Raw genomic sequence first — 24,215 nt, 5'->3', positions numbered from 1 at the left:
GGGTGACTTCTGCCACTCTGTTTCCTGTCAGATACACTTGGGTAGAGGCTAGAATGAGGTTGGCCCAGAAGATTCTGGGTTTGTTTTTTTTTTTTTTTTTTTTGTGTGTGTCCGGTCATGGGGCCTGAACTCTGGGCCTGGGGACTGTCCCTCAGCTCTTCAGCTCAAGGCTAGTACTCTACCACTTGAGCCACAGCACCACTTCTGGTTTTTTTCTTTTTGCTTATGTGGTGCTTAGCAATCGAACCCAGGGCCTCAGTCATGCATGGCAAGTACTCTACCACTGAGCCACCTTCCCTGCCCCAGACTTATTTTTATTGAAGCAAATATTAAAACCATGGCCAGTGTAATTTTTTCTAAAACCATCTCTGGCATAGAACAGTTTGTAACATATTTTAAGTATTCAATGAAAAATAATTGGACTTTGATTAATGATATTAACTCCAATGCTTAGATGCAATATCATCCATTCAAAGAATGTTCTCCTAGCCAGGCACCAATGGCTCACACCTGTAATCCTAGATACTCAGGAAGCTGAAATCTGAGGATTGCAATTTGAAACCAGCCCCAGCAGGTAAGCCCATGAGACCCTTATCTCCAAATAACTACCAAAAAAGCCCACAGTGGATCTGTGGCTCAAGTGGTACAGAGCTAGTCTTGAGCAAAATAAATTCAGGGACAGTGCTGAGACTCTGAGTTCAAGCCCATGGATCAGCACACACACACACACACACACACACACACACACACACACACAAAAAGAATATTTTCCTTCCCTATATATAACATAACAGGTATATTTTTCTCCACTTCAAATCATACAGAAAACATACAATTGGGAGTATGCATTGTTCCAAGTTTATGCAAGGAAGAAAATTTATCATATTCATTCTTGTATGTATCACAAGCCATCAAGCACACAGCATCTACCCCAGAGAAAAGGCTTCAGAAATATAGGATGAATGAATGAAAGAATGATTTTTTTCTCCACTTCACCTCAGGTAAATGTAAATAATTTCTCAAGAAACATCAAGGCATGTAATTGACTTAGGTTTTTCAATCGGATAATACCTTCCATTTTCTTCTCTGATGAGAATCTTTATTGGCTGTGACTTGATTTAATCATCACCATATTCTTTTTACAAAAAACCCACAGCCTCTAAGATGGTGGATTCTGTTAATTTAATTAAATCAAATAATAATGATCTTTACTTTCCTAAAATTAAGAGCAGTGAGCATACTGAGGTATTTTAATGCAATTTTTCTGGACTTTCAAAGACATAGTGAATCAGTTGTCCTCAATATAAGGAGATTAGGTGAGTTTAAACAACAACAACTATCTTCTTGTTTTGTAATAACTCTCACATCAGCCTGCTCTGATTTCTAAAATTCCATCATTAATATTTTATTGTTTTGAGTCAATAAGGTAACCTGTTCAAAAATTCAAACAACTTACATGAGGGACAGTAAGTTAATATGCAATTCAAAAAATACATATTCTACCTTTTCTACACAAAAAAGTGAAAATAGAGCACTTATGCAACAATACCTCACATGCATAGTGTTTACTAGGCAGATAACACCCATTACATTCAGTATTCAGAAGTCTGTGAAATACTCCTTCATTTACAAATGAAACCCTCTAAAGTCAAAGAAGACCAATAATTAGATAAAGGAAGAGAGGAAAAGCAGAACTGGGTTGTGGATTTGCTTTTTCTGATTCTATCTCTTTCTACTTTATTGTTCGACTTTTTCTCTGAATAAAATGAAACTGTGAGCTGAGAAATGGTAGCACTGTAATCCTAGCCACATGAGTGCCTGAGATCTGAGGATTGCAGTTCAAAGTCCTTGAGACGTGTACCTCCAGTTAATGAGCAAAATTCTAGAAATGGAGCTATGGCTCAAGTAGTAGATCACAAGCCTTGACAGAAAAAGCTAAGTAAGAGCACAAGGCCCTGAGTTCAAGGAAGGAAAGAAGGAAGGAAGGAAGGAAGGAAGGAAGGAAGGAAGGAAGGAAGGAAGGAAAGGAGGGAAGGAGGGAGGGAGGGAGGGAAAGAAAATAGAGTTACAGGGGATAACTTTGGAATAGAAAATTAATGATAAGTTAAATGCTTTTCAGAGGCTTTCAGGAGAGACTTGACTTCCAAGGACAAATAGTCAATAGTCAGATTCAGGAAAGATAAGTAGTGAACAAACTTGCTGGCCAGGAAAGACTCTTGCCCTAACTATAGGATGGGTGGTAGATAATTAATGTATAAAAAGATGTTTGTTGACAAATTCCCTTGCTTACATATTCAATAATCTTAAATTAGAAATATAATTCAGTACAAAACTATTTTATTTGTCCTTGTCTGCATCAAACTAAGCATACTTTGAGAGTTTCAAAAATTTTAACATATACATACATCCCAGATTATAAAGTGAATATTTTAGAGAAGCACTTCAAAGAATTATAATGTCAATTTAGAAAAAGATTTGAAAATATTTTTACAATATGGAAATTTCACCAGACTCCTGCTTACCTTTTTCAAACTCACCCATTGATCTGCTATATATACCATGCTTACCAAGTCTCTTCTTGGTTATGATTTCTGATAACCACAAATTAAACCTCATGATATTTAATGTGAGTCTTACCCACAAAGCAACCTGACCTGTATAAAGTGGGCAAAGTGTTAGAGCTACTTGTTCAACTCTAATATCTTTATAAAAATGCGTTAAATCCTTCTGTATTTCTACCAATTGCAATTTCTTAGCAGATTTTCACCTTCAATTTTAGAGTCAGATTGAGAAAAACTCTTTTATTTTCAGTGTAAATTAATCGTTCACTTAAATTTTATGCTCATGTGTCATGAAGCTAGTCAAATATGAAGTCAAAAAATAAAGAGACAATGTAAATGAAGCAAGGTATGATTTCAGCCTTGTTGGCTCTCTATCCAAATGAATTGCCATAGCCAGGTCTCCTTACAATCTGAAAAGCAGAGCCTCCAAGATGTGCTGTATCCTATGGCAAATGCGCTGTGAGTCTCTATTTATGGAGAGACCACAAGATCACTATTTCAGGGCAGCCCAGTGGACTGTATTACTGTTAACATCCTGCTGGCTAGATTTCAGATGTCCATTTTATTGTGTCCTTATTGAAAATGTCTGCTGCAGGTGCAGAATTAGTAATTTGCCTTGTGTTATATGTATTCATGAACAATGAAAACTTCAGGAAAAAATGTCAACAAAGATGTATAGATCATAAATCACAAGATGATAACATCTTGCCAGAAAGGAAAAGTCTTCAAGAAAACAGTCCTTGTGATATAGAGATGGAATTTATCAGCAATACATGTCCCCATGGAAGTTGGACAGCAGGCCATTTTTATCAGTATTCATTTTTCCTTTTATTTTATTCCAGGGAATGAGAAATGTTAGAAGAGCTTAAAATGAATTAGCTCTTGAGTGCTGCATACAAGATATTGCATCATAACTGTTTTTGAGAACTCTCAAACAGCTGACCTGTTTATATTACAAGACAGGGTCAATTTCCATTCTAGCAACCCTTTTTATGTTTGTGAATACTAATGCTCTCCTGAATGCTAGTTTTAGAATAACAGCAATTGTGCCATTCAGCCTTCTCTGATGCAATCTATCTGCAGTTACATAGATTTCTATACATGGATTTCATAGAGCCACACAGCTTGGCATGATCAAAAGCTTTGCTGGAGCCCTCAGTAAATGATGCTTCAGATAACAGAATCACATCGATACCAACAGTTTCCTCTTGGCATGGAAACTATACGTCTGAGTGTGTTAGCATATATGTGTAAAACACAAAGCCATGGTACAGCTTCTGTAGGAACTCAGAATGATCAAATATCAAAATGATACAGCAGGGTTGAATTCTGTCAGAAAGCAAAAATAAAGGCTTTTTGACCAAAAAGAGTATGAAAGAAACTGCTTTGGCTTTGGTGTAAGACATTGACTTAACACCAATTTTCAAATGTCAAATGTGGAAACTTGAGAAGTTTGTTTGACCTATGCTTCTAATGCCTTATTCATTAAATTTTTATAGTTTATATTTTATCTGATAGTTTAAGATATAAAAATCTAGAAAGAAAATTTTAAGGGAGAATAATTTAAAATAATACATACAATAAAATAACTTCTCAATGGTTCATATTTATAAGGAATTAGTAAATATAAGGCACTCAGAAATTTATGTGCATGACTTCGAACCAATTTTATCATAGCCTTATGAAGTAGGCACTATAGTTATTCTATTCTGTGTATAAGTAATCTGATATTTAAAAACAAGATTGTATAACTTTGCCTGAGACTTTAAGACAAATCAAATGAGACGTCACAGGTTTTTTTTTTTGTTAAAGCAGATCTAACCAATATGTGTTCTAATTAACATTTTGTATTTTTTTAACACAGGAAATCTTTATCTTGTAAAAAACCTGCAGTTCTGCATTCTCTGTGCATTTTAATTTTTTAATAAATATATAAAAAATTAATGTAGATATTTTTTAAGAAAAGCCAGCAGTCTCCTTGTCTGCTAAGAACTGCCTAAAAAAACCAGGTTCTGTATTTCTTCCCTACATACCTCTACTGTCTGTAGAAAGCTTCATTGCTACTCCATCCTCTCCCACTATGGAGGCTTTAATAGCCAGAGGGAGGCAAATTATAAATTATTTCACTTTTATTTAAATACCTTCCTGGAGTTTAATCTTCTTCAGCCAGCTGGGCACCAAATGTTTGATAGCTTCTGTTATGTACAGGCAGGTGAATCAGACACAGTCTTCCAAAGGAAATACTGACTCTAAGGACTTCATCATTGAAATCATAATTTGCTCCCTTTAGGGCAGGAAGGGGACTTGAATTAAACACATTTTTCCTGAAAAATAAGGAATTCTCTTTTGTGACAATTGTCCCAGGATTTAAGTTGATTAAAAATGCATGCAATGGTTTATCCCACTTTGAAACAGTGGAAGAAATTTCAAGCTCTGTTATTATCTGATCATCTTATTTGGGGCATTTTGGGGTGTCAATTTCTCATCTGCAAAATGGGTATAATAACAATCTAATCAGATATGCTTTGATCATTAAAAAATCATGTTTGGTGCATGAACATTTTAACATCATTAACTCTAAAGAGATAAAGAGCCATATGGTGAGAGAAAGCGAGAGCAAGAAGGAAAAATCAATCATTTTCTTTGCAAAGAGTTATGGATATTTCTTTAAAATGATTTATACAGCCAAAATACAAAAGTAAATCAGGGGAAAAATTATACACATAAGTTGAACAACACAGTTTTTGCTGTGTTATATTCACATATCAATTATGGGAAAAGACGAAACAAAATATGAGAGAAAATAAGCAAGATTCAAATGTAAATCAACAAGTTAATTTGGCATGGAAAGGAAAACTATAAAAATAATTTTTCAGATGTTATTCTAGGCTGTAATTTTTTAAGAGGGAGAGATGAACTTTGAGTGTTAGTAATTATAGATAATCTAATTTATAAAAAAGAAACTCATCAGAAAACATTGGCAGGAGGGTTCTTCTCATTTGGTGTACACACACACATACACACACACACACACACACACACACACACACACAATATAAAACCTCAAGTAGTTTACAGTGAATGAATAGAACGCATCTTAATCAATATCATCCCTATGATCATTGTTCTCCATGTCTTCTAACCCAACCCATTCCCCGAAGTTTCCTGATTCCATTGTCACATATATACATTGCAATTCTTGATAATTTGATACTCAAATAATAAAAATATTATGTTAAACCAGGCACTGGTGGCTCAGGCCTGTAATCCTAGCTATTCAATAGGTTAAGATCTGTGAATCATGTTTCAAAGCCAGCCCAAGCAGGAAACTCCTTGAGACTCTTATTTCTAATTAACTACCAGAAAACTAGACCTGGAGCTGTGTCTCAAAGTTGTAGAGATTTAGCCTTGAGCCAAAAAGCTCAGGGAGAGTACTAAGGCCATGAGTTCAGGGCCAACAACCAACAACAACAACAAAATCATGTTAATAGATTTATAATGGCTGAGCTTGTTGTCAGCTTTTAATTAATTATGCTTAAAACTACAGGTACTACATATACTGAAAATCTTTATGACAGAAAGAACTTCTCTTTGACCTACTATCAGAAAGGTCTGAATCATTTGTTTAAACTACATGCGTGTACTGTTCAGAAATTTATTCCCAGCTCATATTTGTTCACGATCTGCTGCCTGCTTACTACTCACTGCAAGTCTGAGTATATCATCACATGAAAACTTTGACCTGAACTTTGGTTTCATAATAACAATTGAGTCAACATATATGGGCAGTAAGAGTAAAAATTGTGTTGACATGAGGATGCCTATCAATAACTTAGCTTTTCAAAATATTAAGTGTGAACTAAGATATCTAGCTAGTTAGCTAGATATATGACTGACAGATAGATGACAGATAATGTTACAACAGCTTTACTTAAAAATACTACTTTTATGTTTTATAACTTTTAGATTATTTACAAGTGTGTGCATATGTGTGTGTGTGTGTGTGTGTGTAACTTGGCCGTCACAGTATTAAAAAGATGTTTATGGTAAAAATACTGTACAGAAGGGTTACAGTTACATGAGTAAGGTAATAAGTACATTTCCTATCGAGCATTGTTACCTCCTCCTTTGTTTTTCCCTTCCCATCCCTTCCCTCCCCATGTCCCCAATGCCTCCCTCCCCTGCTCCCCCCACCCAAGTTGTAAAGTTCGTTTGCAGCATAGTGTCTTGTACATCTCATTGTTAGAATGGGTCAACCTGTATCCTTGTTTCAGCATTTTGTTATTTCCCTTCCCCTCCCCAAATTAGAAAAATGTATATACAAGATGCAGGGCACCAGAATCAAATAAAGTGAAAACAGGGGTTATACCATGGGGCAGGAACATACAAAAGAAACAAAAAAAATCACATAGTACATTATAAATATGTTGGAAAAATAGCAAGAAAGAAAAACCCACCTGTGTCCCTATCTTGGAATTTATTTCACTTAACATCATCTTATAAGGTCATATGTAAAAGATGTTTTATAAGGACTCTGATGGTTAAACATTGTTTTTAGAGCAAATCATATTATATCTAATCCAAAAAATATTCCAAATTTCTCCAGAAGCAGAACAAGATCCTTCAGAAAGTCTGTGTTATTTCTGTGTCTCACTAAGGCCTTTCAGAGTCTTGGTCTCCAGTTCTGTCTTAATCCATCCCCTCCTCCCCTTCCCATTTGGCACCTATCAAACTTGTGAGAGCTGGGGCTGCTACTGATCACTTGGCAGCCCTTGGAGCTAGATCAGTTAGCACAGTGAGTAGGCAGCCACCCATGAAATGGTTTGCGTATTCACAAAACAGAAGGGGTTTGAGGGACTTCCTTCATGGAATTTGATAAAAAGAATTTTTGAAAGAGTTGAAGGTATTTTTGATAGAATTGTCTATTAACAAAATAATTTTAAACAAAATGGAATGAAGAACTGGAATGTAATGACACCAATTCCAGCCTTCATGCCAGAGCACTCTTGTCCCATAGGTGTTCCACTTTTCTGGCTAAAAGTTCCCAAAATTCTGGGCTACAATCACCCCCAAATTTAGCAATATGAATCAATAATACTTGTTTTTTCTCTTGCAGAGTTTGGGCAGAGAACGCAGCACGGCTCAGCTGGGTGACTTCTGCCACTCTGTTTCCTGTCAGATACACTTGGGTAGAGGCTAGAATGAGGTTGGCCCAGAAGATTCTGGGTTTGTTTTTTTTTTTTTACAACATAAATATATAAAACCTTATTTTCAATTAAAAATAATTCAATAAAAACAAAATTCTTAAATACCTTGGAATTCTAACTAGAATGTGACAGTTTAGGGGAGTCTGTCAGTCTCTTCCCTGCTTTAATGATAACCCAAACACCTTTGTGTGTCCCCGGGCATCCCTCCCCTTGTGAAATGGGTGGGCAGCATGAATGGAGTGTATTTTGTGCACAAGCCTGAAAAGCTGGCATGGGATCTTTCCATGCAAGGAATGCTAAGGCTCTGCACCCTCTCTGTGGTCCAGAAGAGGACACAGGCTCTGCATGTCCCCTCCACTTCTCATCCTCTTGTGTCTTGGGAAAGGACACAGCCAGGGCGGGACAGTATAAACCTGTTTTTGTGTGAAATGAAGAATGAGGGGCTCTTTGGGTAGCAATAAAATGAATAGGTGTTAGAAAACTTTTACATTAAGATTGAAACATTTTTAGCTCTGGATCTACTTATTACATGTGTGTCCTGGGACAATTTACCTGAGCTCTCTGCCTCAGTATCCCCATACATAAATTGGGAATCATTATAGCTCTTCGTGTTTTACAAACATTAACAAACGCTTGTTCCAGCCCAGAGGATTCTTTATCAGCTTTCTAAGGTCTTGCCCAACCCTAGTGGGGTGGAAACTCCTCTGCCATCTCTAGATATCCCTTTATAGCCTCTCCATATTGTCTCCAGAAACTTCTGTCTAGGCCACTGGACTTCTCATTAGTTGCTTCAGGCTCTCGACGTGGTGATTATCACCCAAAAAGGCACCAGAAGAAGCTGATTTGCACTTCAAGACCTTCTTGGGGAAGCTTGTGGAATTGCTGCCACTACTTTCTATTGGAGGAGGTGGTTATGGAGATTTCCCCAGATTAGACATATGAGTGGTATGCTATGCAGTGTGGTGTGGTGCTATATCTGTGTTTTTTTCCCCTATATTTTCCTCTTAGCCATATCTCCACTTCTGGTTTTTCTGACAGTTCATTGTAAATAAGAGTCTCTTGTACTTGCCTGCCCAGCTGGCTTTGGAACTGTGATCCTCAGGTCTCAGCCTCCTGACTAGCTGGATTACAGATGTGATCCTCAGGTCTCAGACTCCTGACTATCTGGATTACAGACGTGAAGCAGTGGCAGTGGGAGTACAGAGCAGTGTTGCAGTATAACACCGTTACCTGATACACTTCCTTCACACAGTATAACACCGTTACCTGATACGCTTCCTTCACACAGTATAACATCATTACCTGATATGCTTCCTTCATCATCATGAAGAAAAACACAATATGTGTGGTGGGGAAAAGAAGTTGCCAAATGTATAAATCTTTTAGGAAAAATAAAATGTAAATAACAGTAGCTATAAGCAAGAGCTTATATTAATAATAATAGTAGCTGTTTCAAGAGCTAATAGCCACTATTTATTTTGTTCTAGACCAATAGTGCCTCTGTTTGAGAAAGGCAGCCTTGCACATGTACATGTCAAATAATTTTACACTCAAGGTACAGGCCAATGAGTGCCATTTTTCCTAAGAATATGTTATATTCAGGGACTATTAGACCTTTAGAATTGCCTCAAGCTCTCATTCAGTAGTCCCATTTCCTTGTTAACACCACTATGCAATACGGAGTAGGCAAAAATTAACAACTAGCCTCAGTAGATTCCCATCTGATTTCCCCCTTGTGAAAGTGTAACAAACATAGTTTATGAACCTCTTCAAAGGTGTACTTTGTGGTCCTTTTCAGAGTCCTGAGTCCATAGTCGCTCTGCCCTGACTAGGCTATTGTCATCACAAGAAAGAACAAAAAGAGGAAGGAAGGATAGAAGGAAGGGAGGGAAGAAAGAAGAGAGGGAGAAGGGAGCCAGGAGGAAGGGAAGGAGGGAGGGAGGAAAGAAGGGAGGGAGGGAGGAAGGAAGGAAGGGAGGGAAGGAGAGAATGAGGGAGGAAGGGAAGGAGCTAGGGAGGGAGGGAAGAAAGGAGGAAGGGAGAGAGAGAGAGATGGAGGGAGGGAGGAAGGTTTGAAAAGTTCTGTCTCATCAAGCAGGCCAGCCTCCTTCCCACAGTCCCCAATTCTCATTCCTACTTCCAGACACCAGTGAACTGCTACACAACAAGATATGGGATATAGCTTTCTGAGAGCCAATCAAAGTTAATTCACCTATGGAACAAACTATGAGACCCAAAAGTAGGGATAAACAGGAAACAGACTCCTTTCCCTTGCCCCCATGGATGAAGACATCCCAAGCTGGAGCATCAGAGAGGGGGCGGGGGGTGGGGGGACACCACCTAGGCCTTTGTAGAACATCATGCCACAGTAGCCAGTAGAGAGTGTCCTGTTGTCAAATTTTTCTTCCTTATCTATTGTACTTCTGTTTGCATTTCAAAGCCCTTGGCCTAGAATCTTCCAAATAGACCACTTCATCTTTTATTGAGGTTCTGTTTCAGAGAAGTGAGACAAAGATGGAAACCACTGGTGTTTGTACAATTGCTTTCATTATTTATTTTACTTACTGACTGAAAGTACTAGTGTTTGATCTAAGGTCTTGAACTTGATAGCACTCTACCACTTGAACCACACTCCCAACCATTTTTGCTTGTTATTTTTCAGATAAGTTTTCAGGATTTTTGTCATGGCCAGCCTCAGACAATAATTCATGATACTCTGGGATAACAGGAGCATAGTGCCACTTCCAACTTGTCTGTTGAGCTAGATTTCAGAAACTTTTTGCCCTAACATGACCTCAAACAGCAGTCTTCCCAATAACTTCCCCTGTTAACTGAAATTGCAGGTGTGAGCCACCGTGTCCAGCCTCATTGCCTCCTTTTGAAATATTAAACAACTAAAATATTGAGAGAATAAGTAATTTTTGAAGTTTTTAAAAACCTAGGATGAGAAATAGACATATTTTTCCAGTCATAAAGCCCACAATTTTTTTCCTTTTATATGAGCTACCTTCTCAGGAAATGTAAGATCTAGTAAAGCTAAATAAGCAGGGCTATTATTCTCTAACTGCACCATTAGATTTAGTAAATAAATGGAAGGTAAATAAAATATAGTGATGATTTTAATAATTTAATCAAGCATAATTACTTAAAAACTAAATGGTAATAGATAATATTTATTGAGTACTTATGACTTGACAGACTATTCAAAGTAATTTATATGTGTTAATTTATTTTCCTTAACTTTCACACAGCCTTACAGTTTAAGTAGTATTACCATCACAACTTTACAGATGAAGAAAACATGGCACAAAGTTTTACCACCCAATATACAGGTACTGAGTGGCAGAGACTGTAGAACTCAATTTTCTTGCTTTTTAAATGCAAACATTCCACCTATGCCTATTTTACAACATTCTCATTAAAACATATAAAGACCATAAAAATACCAAGAAGAGTACAAAAGTGGAACCTTTTTTTGAACTGACATTTTTATTTCTTACTAATAGCATAAGAATAAATTTTCAAAAACCAAAATTTTTTATATGATCGTGTCATTGAACACATGGTTTCTCTGATTTGAAGTATGTAGAATGTGCTTATAAATCTGTAGGCAAACACATTTGTGGTATGCAAGTGGTTACAAATGATCTAACCAAAATAGACTCTATGGAGAACTCAATTAGTATAATATTTTTAAAAGACTGTCAAGGACCAACAAAAATCAGCACCAAGAAATGGGAACACCCAAGAGGTTGATGAGGCCAAGGGGAAAAGGGTAGATGAAAGAAGAGGAGAAAGAAAGGAGAATGAAGTCAATAATTCATTGCATATACTACAAGATTAAGAAATGTAAGGGAGGGTGGTTGTTGGGGGAATGAGAATTTGACACTGATAAAATGCATTATATTTATAAACTGTTTTGTTAAATTCACCTCCTTTGTACAACTAAAGATAAAAAATATTAAAAATTGGATACAAGCTACTGTGGTTTTAGAAAATAAAACTACTCAGTCCTGCCTACAAAATTTCAACTCACTCAAGTAGCCAGTGGAAAATAATTTTTTTAAAATTTGTTTTTTAATTAAGTTTTTAATGAATTTATATATGTGATCACATAAAGATCTTATTACAACTGAAGCATGAAGACTATAAATTAGCTCTGTCCTATTGACAAACAAGTTGGTCCAACCAGGAAGTAAAACCTACAGCCTGAGCCTCAGCCAATGGGCTGACCCTCAGCCCACATGTGGCCAGGTAGCCTCTACTGCTACACTGGGTCTATTATACAGACAATTTCTATGTAGTTGAAAGATTACACTAATGAAGATCATTTAGAAAGATTCTCAGATCACCCTATTTCCATTGTTGTGACTACAGTACAGGAAAAATAATAGTTTTATCTGACATAATATCATGATCTAAAAATTTTTAGCGTAGTTCTGAAAGCCACTGATGTCCAGATTGAAGAGCTAGCCTAGAAGAGACTTCCATCTTTGAATGCAGTTCACTGTCACTATGAGCTTGATATTAAATGAAAGCAAGGTGGAAGGTAACCCTGTAACATTCACTTCCAAATCTTCCACCCTCATTAAAGTGAGAATACAGTATCCCATTATCCCGTTTCCCCCTCAGTGCTGCTCCATCAACCTCACCCTAACTCCCATGAATGCAGGGAGCACACATACCTGTCTAATTATCCACTCTTGTAAATCAAATGTCTTGAACAATGAAAATGTCCCTTCCATGTGTCCCAAAACGCTACTCAAAATTGATGGAACTGAAAATCCTTATGTTAACTAAAGAAGCCAGTCTCACAAAGATGCTGTCAAAGATTGCTTTCATTGCTGAAAGACAGGAAAAACCAAAATAAACAAAATTACCAAGGTCCTGAAAAAGGCCTGGGCTGGAACAGCATGGAGGTTAGAAAGAGGAAACATTATCACAGTTAAAACATGAGTGTAGTACTTATTTGCATGTATGGAAGTGTTGGGATGAAATCCTGTGCAATTTAATGCATACCAACTTTGTAGAGAATTAATTTTAAAGAAAAGTCCCTATCAGAGGCACCACTCACAGCACATAGCACAGTGCTCATTCACAGTAGAAAGAAATGCCATAGGTTGATTATACTTCAAAGGTTAACTTTGACATCATTGCTAAATCGTATCCCAAAGTCTATGCCTAAGCTTTGGTAACTATTAGTGTATCTTACTTTTACCTCAAAGTATAGCATGCAATTACACTGAAATTATTAAGTTTCGGGAGGACTAAAATTATTTCTTTGCTCTATCATCTACTTCATATGCTATTATTTTAATTGCTACTGTCTTTTTAAAGTAGTTTTTGCATTCTTTCCTTCTGAATCTGCCTGTTGTTCCATGGGCATATTGGATCACATCTCTTGTTACTAGCAATTTTTATCTTTAGTTTGGTTTTGCATTTTTGTTGGTCATAGGGCTTGAACTCATGGCCTGGGCATTGATCCTGAGGCTTTTGCTTAAGGCTAGTGCTCTTCCACTTTGAGCCACAGCTCCACTTCTGGTTTTCTGGTGCTTAGCTGGACATAAGGGTCTCACAGACTTTCCTGCATGGGCTGGCTTCGAACAGCAACCCCAAGCCTCAGATCTCAGCCTTATGAATAGTTAGGATTACAGGTGGCTAATTTTTATCTTTCAGTTGGTTTAATTATAGCATTTATGGACATTTAATGACACAGGTAAGGCTTAAATCTGCCACTGGATTGTTTTCTATTTGCTTACACTTCTTTATTCCTCTTTCCCTTCTCTATAAGTTATGTGAACGATTTTTAGGGTATTCTCCTTATTTATTGATAATATTTCTAAGGTATCACTTATTCAGTCAGTGTTCTTATTTAGTTTCTTTAGCTATTATAACATACATAAGCACCTTATCAAGGTCTACTCATTTCAAGTAAGATGTAGAAACTTATTTCCATGTGTCACTTTTGTCTTCCCACTTTTGAAACACACAGATGTTCCTCAAATTATGTTTGTCTTGATTTTTTATTTTGAAAAGCTGTGAAAGCATAGCCCTAAAACCATTATTTTTTTCAACTTTCAGTATAATAGTCAATAAATTAAAGATATTCCACATTTTATTACTAAGCAAGACTTGTATTACTCTACCACTGGAGTCACACTTCCTGCCCTTTACTGCCCTGGTTATTTTTGAGATGGAATCTCAGCTCTTCATAAGCATGTTGTGGACATCAGTCATCCTGTTTCCACTTCCCATCACAATTGAGATGACAGCTATGTGCCACCTGGCTCAGCTTTTTCTATTGAAATAGATTCTCAATTTTGCGTTGGCTGCCAATCTTTCCAATCTTAGACTCTCATATAGTTAATCTTAATTTGAATTCATCCACCTTTTTAATTGAGTATAGCCACATTATGTTGGGTGGAGAATCAAAGATAGCTGCCTACTCAGGACATTATCCAATATGAAACTAAAACTACAATAGATGTTTCTACAGGGCATGGCATAGGGCATGGAATAAAAGTTAGATTATTATTGGCTAGATAAAATAACAGGAGGGTGGTATGATTTTTTTTCTGCTGGTGTTTCAATGGATGCGAATTGATAGGCCATCTTAGACTTGGTCCTCTGACCTTGGATGGAAACATTAATCTTTGAGATTTGTGTCTGTGCCTGTTAATTCTGAAACGAAAGCTAATTCAGCAACTGATATACCCTGGATATCCCATCAAGGATATCCCTCAATTCCCAATATCTCCAAAAGCCAATCTTTCTTTGTAGAAAGATGGACCTGTTAGGAACAGCTGCATTCCTCTTGTGAATTTATCCCCCTTACTCCAGCCAATATCAACAGAAAAACCACATCACCCTCTGCTACTGTTTTAGCTATCCAGTAAGGAGTTAGGCCTACATTTGGTGCCCTGCCTCTGCTCTGGAGAAGTAGACATGGTATTCCAATTCTTTACTTGGGTATCCAGAGCCCCAGAGACTATTTGTTGGTCAGAAAAATCTCTGCACATGCAAAAAGTGCCTAGTTACACATAAGATATTTCAATACATATTTAAATTGGAAGTGAAGGATTGACTAGTACAAAGAATAAAGCACAGCTCTTCCTTGCAGTAGTTGAGATCTGGATCCAGGTAGTACTATGTTCACATTCTATATCTTTTGGTCTAATCATTCATATAGGAGACATTTTTAATTCAATGTATGAAAGAGTGTATGTGATCTCCTCAGTGCTGATGTTTCCCATGAAAGTGGCTCTGTTCACATGCCAATTGTGGTGTCTTTCCTCAACCTCAGGCAAGTCAGATGACTGACTGATTAAGTAATCATTGATGAAGGTGAAATTGGAGAATACACTGAATCTTTTCGGTACCCCTCAACACCCAATGAGGTACCAGCAACTCTAGTCAAGAGTCGGTCTCTCTGGAGCATTACAATCCTTCCTCCACTACCACCCTTATCCAAGAGCAGATGGGAGAAGTGGGCACTTCAAGTTGACTGTGATGATAGATCAGCTCATCATTAGCTCTGGAAAACTATCAAGTAATCTCTCAATAAGTGTTCCTTGAATATTGACCAAGGGTTAGATTTTTGTTGCGACACAATGATAAATATCTTAAAGTATCTGCTCTCACATAGTATATTGCCAATTTGGGGAACTGACAATATAAATTGTCAAAACAAATAGCCCTTGTAAATATTGTAAGAGAAATTACAAATGGCAAGTGAAGCAAAAATGGCACACATGTTTTTATGTGCATTATATAATTCAATACAGTACCTTTATAAAGCCTTGAGAATTTAATTATGGTAATAATCACAATGGCATAGCTAATATTTACTGCACACTGATTATATTAGAGTGCTAAGTATTTTACATGCATTTTCTTCTTATCATTATAGTCCTTTCAAGCAAACATGTTCCCAATTTTGATGGTAAAGGGGACTAAAATATAAAGGGTTAAAGCTGTTTTCTCAGAATGAGACATATAGTTACTGATGAGTTGGTCAACTCCCAAAGGTCTGGGATTTGAACTCAGAACCTCACTCTAACGTTTGGCTTTTTAAACTCAAGGCTGGTCCTCTACCACTTAAACCACATTTCCATTTCTGATTTTTGACTTTGTACTGGTTAATTGGAGATAAGAAGCTCACTGCTTTGGCTGGTTTTGTACCATAATCCTCTCAGCCTACTAGGATTATAGACATGAGCCACCAAAACTAAATTACTCCAAAGTGTTATCTTCTTGACCACTAGCCAGTACTACCCACTCTAAAGTTATGGCTTAGCTGTACATATTTCTACATACCTGGTACTTTCTAGCACATATGATAGATGTGAACATGTTAATAAATAATATTATATAAAATAAGGAAGAAAAGAAAACAAAATAAGAGATAAAAGATTAAATGAATAAGACTAAATAAAATAAAGAGACAGGGGCTCTTTACTTGGAAAAGACAGAAAAGCAAAATGATAGATTCATTTTGTTTATTCTAATAATAGCACTATTGTCTCCAGGAAGCAGCCTTTGACGTACAAGATAATTGCAAATATTCAGAGTTCGGTGTTACCTGGAAAATGGTGGACTGTATATGCAGTTGTATTCACTCATATCTATTTGGTTTTTCTCTAAATATTACCAATGTAGTACAGTGATATTCCAGAAGCTTTTGGAGAATAAACACAACTGGGATACTCATAACCTTAAAATATGGGTCTAGGAATGTAAACTTGTTCAACCACTTTGGAAAGCAGTATGGAGGTTCCTCAAAAGACTCCACGTAGAACTCCACTATGACCCAGCAATCCCACTTTTGGGCATTTACCCAAATGTTTACAAACAAGAACACACTAAAGCTACCAGCACAACTATGTTTATTGCAGCATTATTTACCATTGCTAAGATCTGGAACCAACCCAGATGCCCCTCAGTAGATGAATGGATCAAGAAAATGTGGTATATATACACAATGGAATTCTATGCCTCCATCAGAAAGAATGACATTGCCCCATTTGTTAGGAAATGGAAAGACTTGGAAAAAATTATATTAAGCGAAGTAAGCCAGGCCCAAAGAAACATAGGCCCCATGGTTTCCCTTATTTGCAATATCTAGTATATGTATGAGTCAAGCAGAAAAGGTCAGATAATGTGATGTTAGGAAAATGAACCCTTAGATATGTATTTTAATGTTTTTTTTCTTTCATGCATGTGTTTCTACCGCATTTATAAGATTATTTCTTTGTTGCTTTGTATGTCCCTCAACCCACAGTATAACCCCTGCTTTCACTATATTTGATGTCAGTATAACTTGTGGAGGAGATGGGGAAAAACAAGTCGTTTAAGGATACAGGTGGACCTGTTGCAACAATGAGAAGTACAAGTTGTCATGTCAAAAACGAGCTTTACAATGTTGGTGCGGGGGAGGGGGGGGAGGATTGGGACTGGGGGTGGGGAGGGAGGAGGCTGGAAAGGGATGTGAAGGATAAACAAAGGAGGAGGCTGCAATGCTTGGTAAGAAATGTACCCATTATCCTGCCCATGTAATTGTAACCCCTCTGTACAGTATGTTCACAAATAAAATAAAATAAATTTAAAAAAATAAAATATGGGTCTATATTATACACCAAGACTTTCCACTCCATTTGATTCTGACTGGTGAGACAGTTCAATGATGACATTTGTTGGAGAATGAATAATGAGTTGGAAAATATTAATAATCATCAAATATTAATAATCAATATTGCCTTAAATAAAAAGTAAATTAACTCCATGGAATCATGAATTATATATATTTGAAGACCATTTTGCTTTGAATCTTTCACACTCACTATAATTAATTATATTTTTCAAAAACATTATAAAATTTAGCTTGTCTTTTATTGTCTTTTAATGTTATATGCTACCTATCATTATTCTGGAATATTCTTGTCTGATATCCTAATAAACACACTTTATGGGAAAATTCTATGTTGTTTTGCTATATTGTTTCCTATTCATCATCTGTTCCTTGCATAATGAGGATATAAAATAACTAATAAAAAGCTCTAAGCAAATGACTGATACATTGATGTTATCTTTAAACTTTTGATTTATGCTCCTACCACCAAATCCATCAGAGAGGTTGAGTATTTTAATCAGATGAGAAACTAGAATTTAACATGTTGACAGATAAAATTCTGTCCCCCACACCAACACTGTCCTGGGTTCTCCATCTACACCCTTATTGTGTCCTTAGGAGCAAGAGATTGTGTTGCCTTCTTTTTTTTTCTTTCTCAAATCTGGGTCTCATGCTTCCTCAACTTGATGCCTACCACTTGCGCCACACCTCCAGCCTGATGTTTTGCTGGTTAATAGGAGATGGATTCTCAGTGACTTTTCTGCCCAAGCTGGCTTCAACTTTTATCTTCTAGATCTCAACCTCCTGAGTATCTAGGAGCCACCATTGTCCCAGTGAGTTGCTTTGTTTTTAAACTGTACCTTCTAAAATGGCAGCACATGGGTATTTAGTTTTAAATTAGGCAACATTAAGTTAAATTAAATATTCAATACCTCATTCACATTTGGCACTTTGCAAGTTCATAACAGCCTTATGATTAGTGCTACTGTATTAAATAGTACAAATAAAGAGCACTACCATCCTTGCAGCAAGTTTTGCTGTGCTGTGCTGTTCATACAGAATCCTTCAATCCTGATCTCTTCCTACAATAACCTATACTAAGAGTTTGACTCAAGTGTCCCCCTACATACATCTACATGTTACCATGCAAAATCAAGATTGATAAGATTGCTCAGAATAATCTGGAGGTAGGCTCAGAGCTGGGAGATGATGTCTATAAATCTAGTGGTAGAGGAGAGACTGATGAAAGCATCTTGGATAGCAATGTGCTACACATAAGGGTCTGTCTCTCTAAGACCTGTGTTATTTGGATAATTGCATGTATATATTTAGATGGTTCTCACTCTGATGAGGCAGAGAGGTCAGGACAAAGGGTCTATTTTTAACCTAATGTGAGAGGGACTGAGGGTACAACACTCCTACATCCTCATAAATATTCATGGCTGGTAATATCTGTGTGTAGATAGATGGTTATGCATATTTACTCTATATGTATGGTTAAATTTCAACTACATTACATTTCAAAGATTACTATTTACCATTCTAGGACAACCAGTGTGGTACTGGAAATGATTCTGATCTTAGAGGAGAGGGAGATGCTGTCCTTCCTGAGGCAGAGAAGCAGCAAGCAGTGGATGGCACATAAACTACTGGCCTTTTTACAATCATAGTTTTCATCCTGCAACTGCTGGTGGAGAGAGAGATTTATTACTAAGACACACTGGGCCTGGCTGTGTACTACCCTAGATAGTCTCTGACAAGGCTGCTTGCTTGGTCCTTCCCATTGCTGTTGTCAGAATAAAGCATACCACTTACTTTTTACCTACCTATTAAAATACCACTGCAATCATTCAAATACTACTGCAATGCGGAGATAAATATGTGAGCAAGTTTGTGCATATATGTTGATATGGGAAGATTTTCATCATGCTTTGACCTATCTCAAGTGGAAATTTGCTTCATTACTCATTTATTTATTGTATATTTGCTGTATGCCAGGCTCATTACATACATTTTTACTTCATCATGATGATATCCTATAAGAAAATACTGGTAATGTACCCATTCTGAATATGAGGACATGGACTTTTATTTCTAAGATTACAGAGAAGGCATGTTTCAAGAAATTACTTTTTTAAAGTTGAAGAAGTAGAAGAATTAGGATGGAGCAAAGGGACCCTGCAGTTGTATATTTAATGATTTATGTTGATGACAGAGCTGCCACCATGCAGCAGAAAAGGCCTCATGTGGAAAGGCTGTTTGTGCTCTACATTTGACATTCACTCTGTTATGTGTGCACCTGATGTTATTTCCCCATGGATATGGTCATTTTCCAACCACAGTCTTCCTTCTCAGCTCTACAATTAAGACTCTGCAGTAGCAGAGCCAGGTTTTGAGATTGATGAATTCCCTTTGTGCTTGCCTTCATTTCCTCAACTTTCATTTCCATACTCCTGGAAAGAAGGCACTAGAAGATACCAAGGCAGAGTCACTAAGCACGGGACTACCTCTGGTTTCAGATAAGATTATTCACAAAGACAAAACCTGGGACATTTAACAAATGCAAGTACAAACAGCTAGTTCAGCCCACCAGGGCCAGGGAAAATAGATTGCAATGTCAACTTAATCAATGGCTCACTGCTGTACTTTTTCAGTGCTTGAACCTTATTAAGAAAGAGGTTGCATTGCCAGGTTGAAAATCAATCTGGAAATTTTCAGACAGCCCCAAACTGTAGAAATATAATTGCAAATAATTTGATGACGTTTCCAAGTGCCTTAGGGAAATTAACCCTGAGCTAAGTGGTGCTGGTACACAGGTATGTCTCTGACGGGGGTTTGGAGCAGCAAAAATGTTGAAGAAATCCACAGAGTAAAATATATGGTGGAAAATGCAGGGGGAAATGGCAGAACTGTTCCTGGATCAATTTTGAAGATTCAGGGAGTAAATGTTGGAATATGATAGTTTGGCAGCCTCCATACAAAAGATAAAACAGGGGTACTGACAGATAAATTGACCTAAAGAGGGAATTAGGTAGTGTTTTAGGACATCTATCCATGTCTATGTGTATAGCCTTAATCTGGAGAAAGTAAATGGTAGAAAAAAATGGTAGAACTTAGGAAAAGAGTTTCCCACTTATGAAATACAGAATCCAAAAATAGCCTATAGAATCATAAAAGAGAGACACAGAGACACAGAGAGAGAGACTTTGTTGTTCAGAAGATGGAGCTCTAAAATAAATGACTTTTGAGTTGAATCTTGATTCCACTAGTTAGTGTGGACTTGGTATGAGGTACTTAGCCATTAACCATAGCAATGCTTCTTCTTGCCTTCCTGGCTTGTTAAGAAATAAACTGAAATTATTAAATGCTAAGCATCATGATTGTGCTCCTAGGTGGGAAAAGATGATGCATTGTTCAGAAGACAAAAATACAATTTTGATTTAGGTAATTCTTCTGAGATGAATTATAGGTTAGAAATATATGTGTGTGTGTGTGTGTGTGTGTGTGTGTGTGTGTGTGTGTGTGTGTCTAGGTCTTAGTCCTCAGAATATACAAATCAACTTAACAGAAGGTGATAAGTGTGGTCTTTAACTCTCACCCTATGAGAAAAGAAACTCACCTGATAGATCACATGGAGGAAAGATGTCATGGAGAAATACACAGTGAAAATGGTCCTGGTTATAGCTGGGGTTTGAGAATGAAGCTGGTCCTGAGACAAAAAGCAGTTGGGGATATCAAAAGTTAGACATGACAAGGAAGAATCATCCCTCAGAGGCTGTGAAGGGAGTGTGGTCCAGATGACACCTTGACTTCAGGTAGCTGGTCTCCAGAACTTCCAAAGGATAAACTTGTGTAGTTTTAAGTCAATCAGGTCGTGGTGCTTGGTTAGAACAGTCACAAGAAACTAAAATAGTCCTGATTCTTATCCAAGGGAAATGTCCTTTTAGCTAAAATAGCTAGAGTTGACTTACTTCACAAAATAAGCATACAAAATATACAAAAATTACACAGTTTTGAAAGCTGTAATTTTGTGGAAAGCTGTGATTTTTATAATAGTTATAATGTAAAAAAATACGCTCTTGTATTAGTCATTCAGGCTGTCATAAGTAAATGTCATAGACCAAGTGTCTTTGACAATAGAAATTCATTTTCTCATCATTCTGAAGGCTGAAGTCCCAAGTGAGGGCAACTTTCTGTGAAGTTCCTCATCATGGCTTATTGGTCCCAAACTTTCCCTGTGTATTCACATGGCCTTTTCTCAGACTATAAGCACCAATCCAGACAGAAGTTCTCTGGTGCCTTTTTGTCCTTTTAATTCAAATTTATTATATAAATTAATGTACAATTGTGATATTTTCACATCCATATAGTGTACTTTGATAAAATTCACCTTATCTATTACTCTTAATTCCCCTCACATCTTGCATACAAACTTTGTGGGGTTTTTGTGTGTGTGTGTGTGTGTGTCACATTTTTAGCATTGATCGATTGTGCAAGGGAGTTTCTCTCTGACATATTCATATATGCATACAATGCAGCTTACTCTCCTTCTTCCTCCTCTACACTCCCAAAATTAGTCTCAATAAGCTTCATTATCCTATTTGCCATATGAATATGAAATATTTTGTCAACTTTCACCCTTCTTTGCCTTCTGTGTTCACCCTCTTGCCTCCCACACCCAAAACAGGACCTGTTTTACATGCTTGTCATTAATTTTTAAGTGTTTGCAAAATTGTTCACAGTGATTTCACTATGGTGCTTTACTCATGAATATTAAGTACTTTAATCAGATCGATGCATTTCTTACTGTCACTTTCTTTGTCCTTCCCCACTAATATTCAACAGCTTTTAGTGAGTTGCTTTTTGCCATCTTCTTTTCAGGATATAAGTCTGTAACTCCAGTGTGGTGTCCTCCTGAACTCACTTGACCCAAATGACCAACCAAAGGATTAATTCCAAAATCAATCCAAATAATACTGTGGGTCAGAACATTAATGTGGAATTGGTGTGGGGAAGAGCACACAAACATTCACATGACATTTACATTAAGTTCATAATCTGTTTGCTATCACTTGTTTCCCCAAATATAACAGGAGATCAAGTTAATGTGACTCAATTGATTGTTTTAGAAGAAAGCCAACAGGGATATGTCCATGGATGAGTGAGACATTATCTCTAGCCTTCTTTTGCTCATAAGTATCTTATAGATTAATAAAAAATTGGTGACTGAGCATTACATACAGCATGGAAGAGGCAGTGCTTGAGAGAGGCCTGAAGAACACCAAAGTTCAAGGAAACGGTTGTGTAGGAAGGCCTCTGAGTTAAGGTGAAAAGATCTCTTTCCTTTTAATCCATGAGAAAGAGGCTAAGCTACTGCAACAAATAATGGTTGCTACATCATAAATACTTGAAAAAAATGAAAGAAGTGAATTTCCATTAACTAGAAACTCACTGTATTCAAAGATATTCTGTGTTAGCATTACATTAGCAACATACTAACATTATAATCCTGGCTGTAGGTTTGTCATGTATAGCCAATATTGTATTGAGGAATGTTCCATAGATTCCTGATGTTTCCCGAGCCTTCATCATAAAGGGAAGTTGAAACATGTTAAATGCTTTTTCTTCATCTATTGAGATAACCATGTGGTTCTTATCCTTGCTCTTGTTGATGTGATGAATTATATTAATTGATTTTCATATATTGAATCAGCTTTCACAGGATGGAATAGGAGAAATCCTAGGTCTCCTTGGCACAGGCTGAAATTTTCTTAATAGAGACCCAGAAGCACAACAAATCAAAGAAAGGTTGGAAAAATGGAATTGCATGAAGTTTCAGAGCTTCTGCATGACAAAGGACATAGAAGGCAAGATCAATAGAAAGCCCACCGATTGGGAGATCTTCACTAGCCATACAACAGACAAGGGTCTCATATCTAAAATATACTTGGAACTCAACAAATTAAACCCACCAACAACAAATCCTCAAAGAAACAACTGCCCAATAAATAAGTGGGCTAAAGACTTAAAGAGAAACTTCTCTGAAGAGGAAAGAAGAAAGGACAATAGACACATGAAGAAATGCTCAACCTCCCTAGCCATAAAAGAAATGCAAATCAAAACAACATTGAGATACCACCTCACCCCAGTTAGAATGGCTATAATCAAGAATTCTAACAACACCAGATGCTGGAGGGGATGGAGCCAGAGGGAAACCTACTGCATTGTTGGTGGGAGTGTAAATTTGTTCAACCACTTTGGAAAGCAGTATGGAGGTTCCTCAAAGGACTCCACGTAGAACTCCACTATGACTCAGCAATCCCACTTTTGGGCATTTATCCCAATGATCACAAACAAGACCATGCTAAATCTACCAACATAACTATGTTTATTGCAGCATTATTTACCATAGCTAAGATATGGAACCAACCCAGATGCCCCTCAGTAGATGAATGGATCAAGAAAATGTGGTATATATAAACAATGGAATTCTATGCCTCCATCAGAAAGAATGACATTGCCCCATTTGTTAGGAAATGGAAAGACTTGGAAAAAATTATATTAAGTGAAGTAAGCCAGGTGCAAAGAAACATAGGTCCCATTGTTTCCCTTATTTGCAATAACTAGTATGTGTCTGGGACAAGTAGAAAAGGCCAAAAGCTATATACATATGACCAGATAAGATGAAGTTAAGCAAAATGTACCCAAGATAGGGACACAAGTGTTTTTTTCTTGCTTGCTACCATGTGATTTTTTTTTGTTGCTTTGTATGTCCCTCCCCCATGGTATAATCCTTGTTTTCACTGTATTTGATGTTGG

This window comes from Dipodomys ordii, unplaced genomic scaffold (genome assembly GCF_000151885.1).
Source record: "Dipodomys ordii isolate 6190 unplaced genomic scaffold, Dord_2.0 Scaffold114, whole genome shotgun sequence".
In the NCBI taxonomy this organism is placed as follows: domain Eukaryota; kingdom Metazoa; phylum Chordata; class Mammalia; order Rodentia; family Heteromyidae; genus Dipodomys; species Dipodomys ordii.
The sequence above is the reverse complement of the archived record's forward strand: the minus strand, read 5'-3'. Positions refer to the sequence as shown.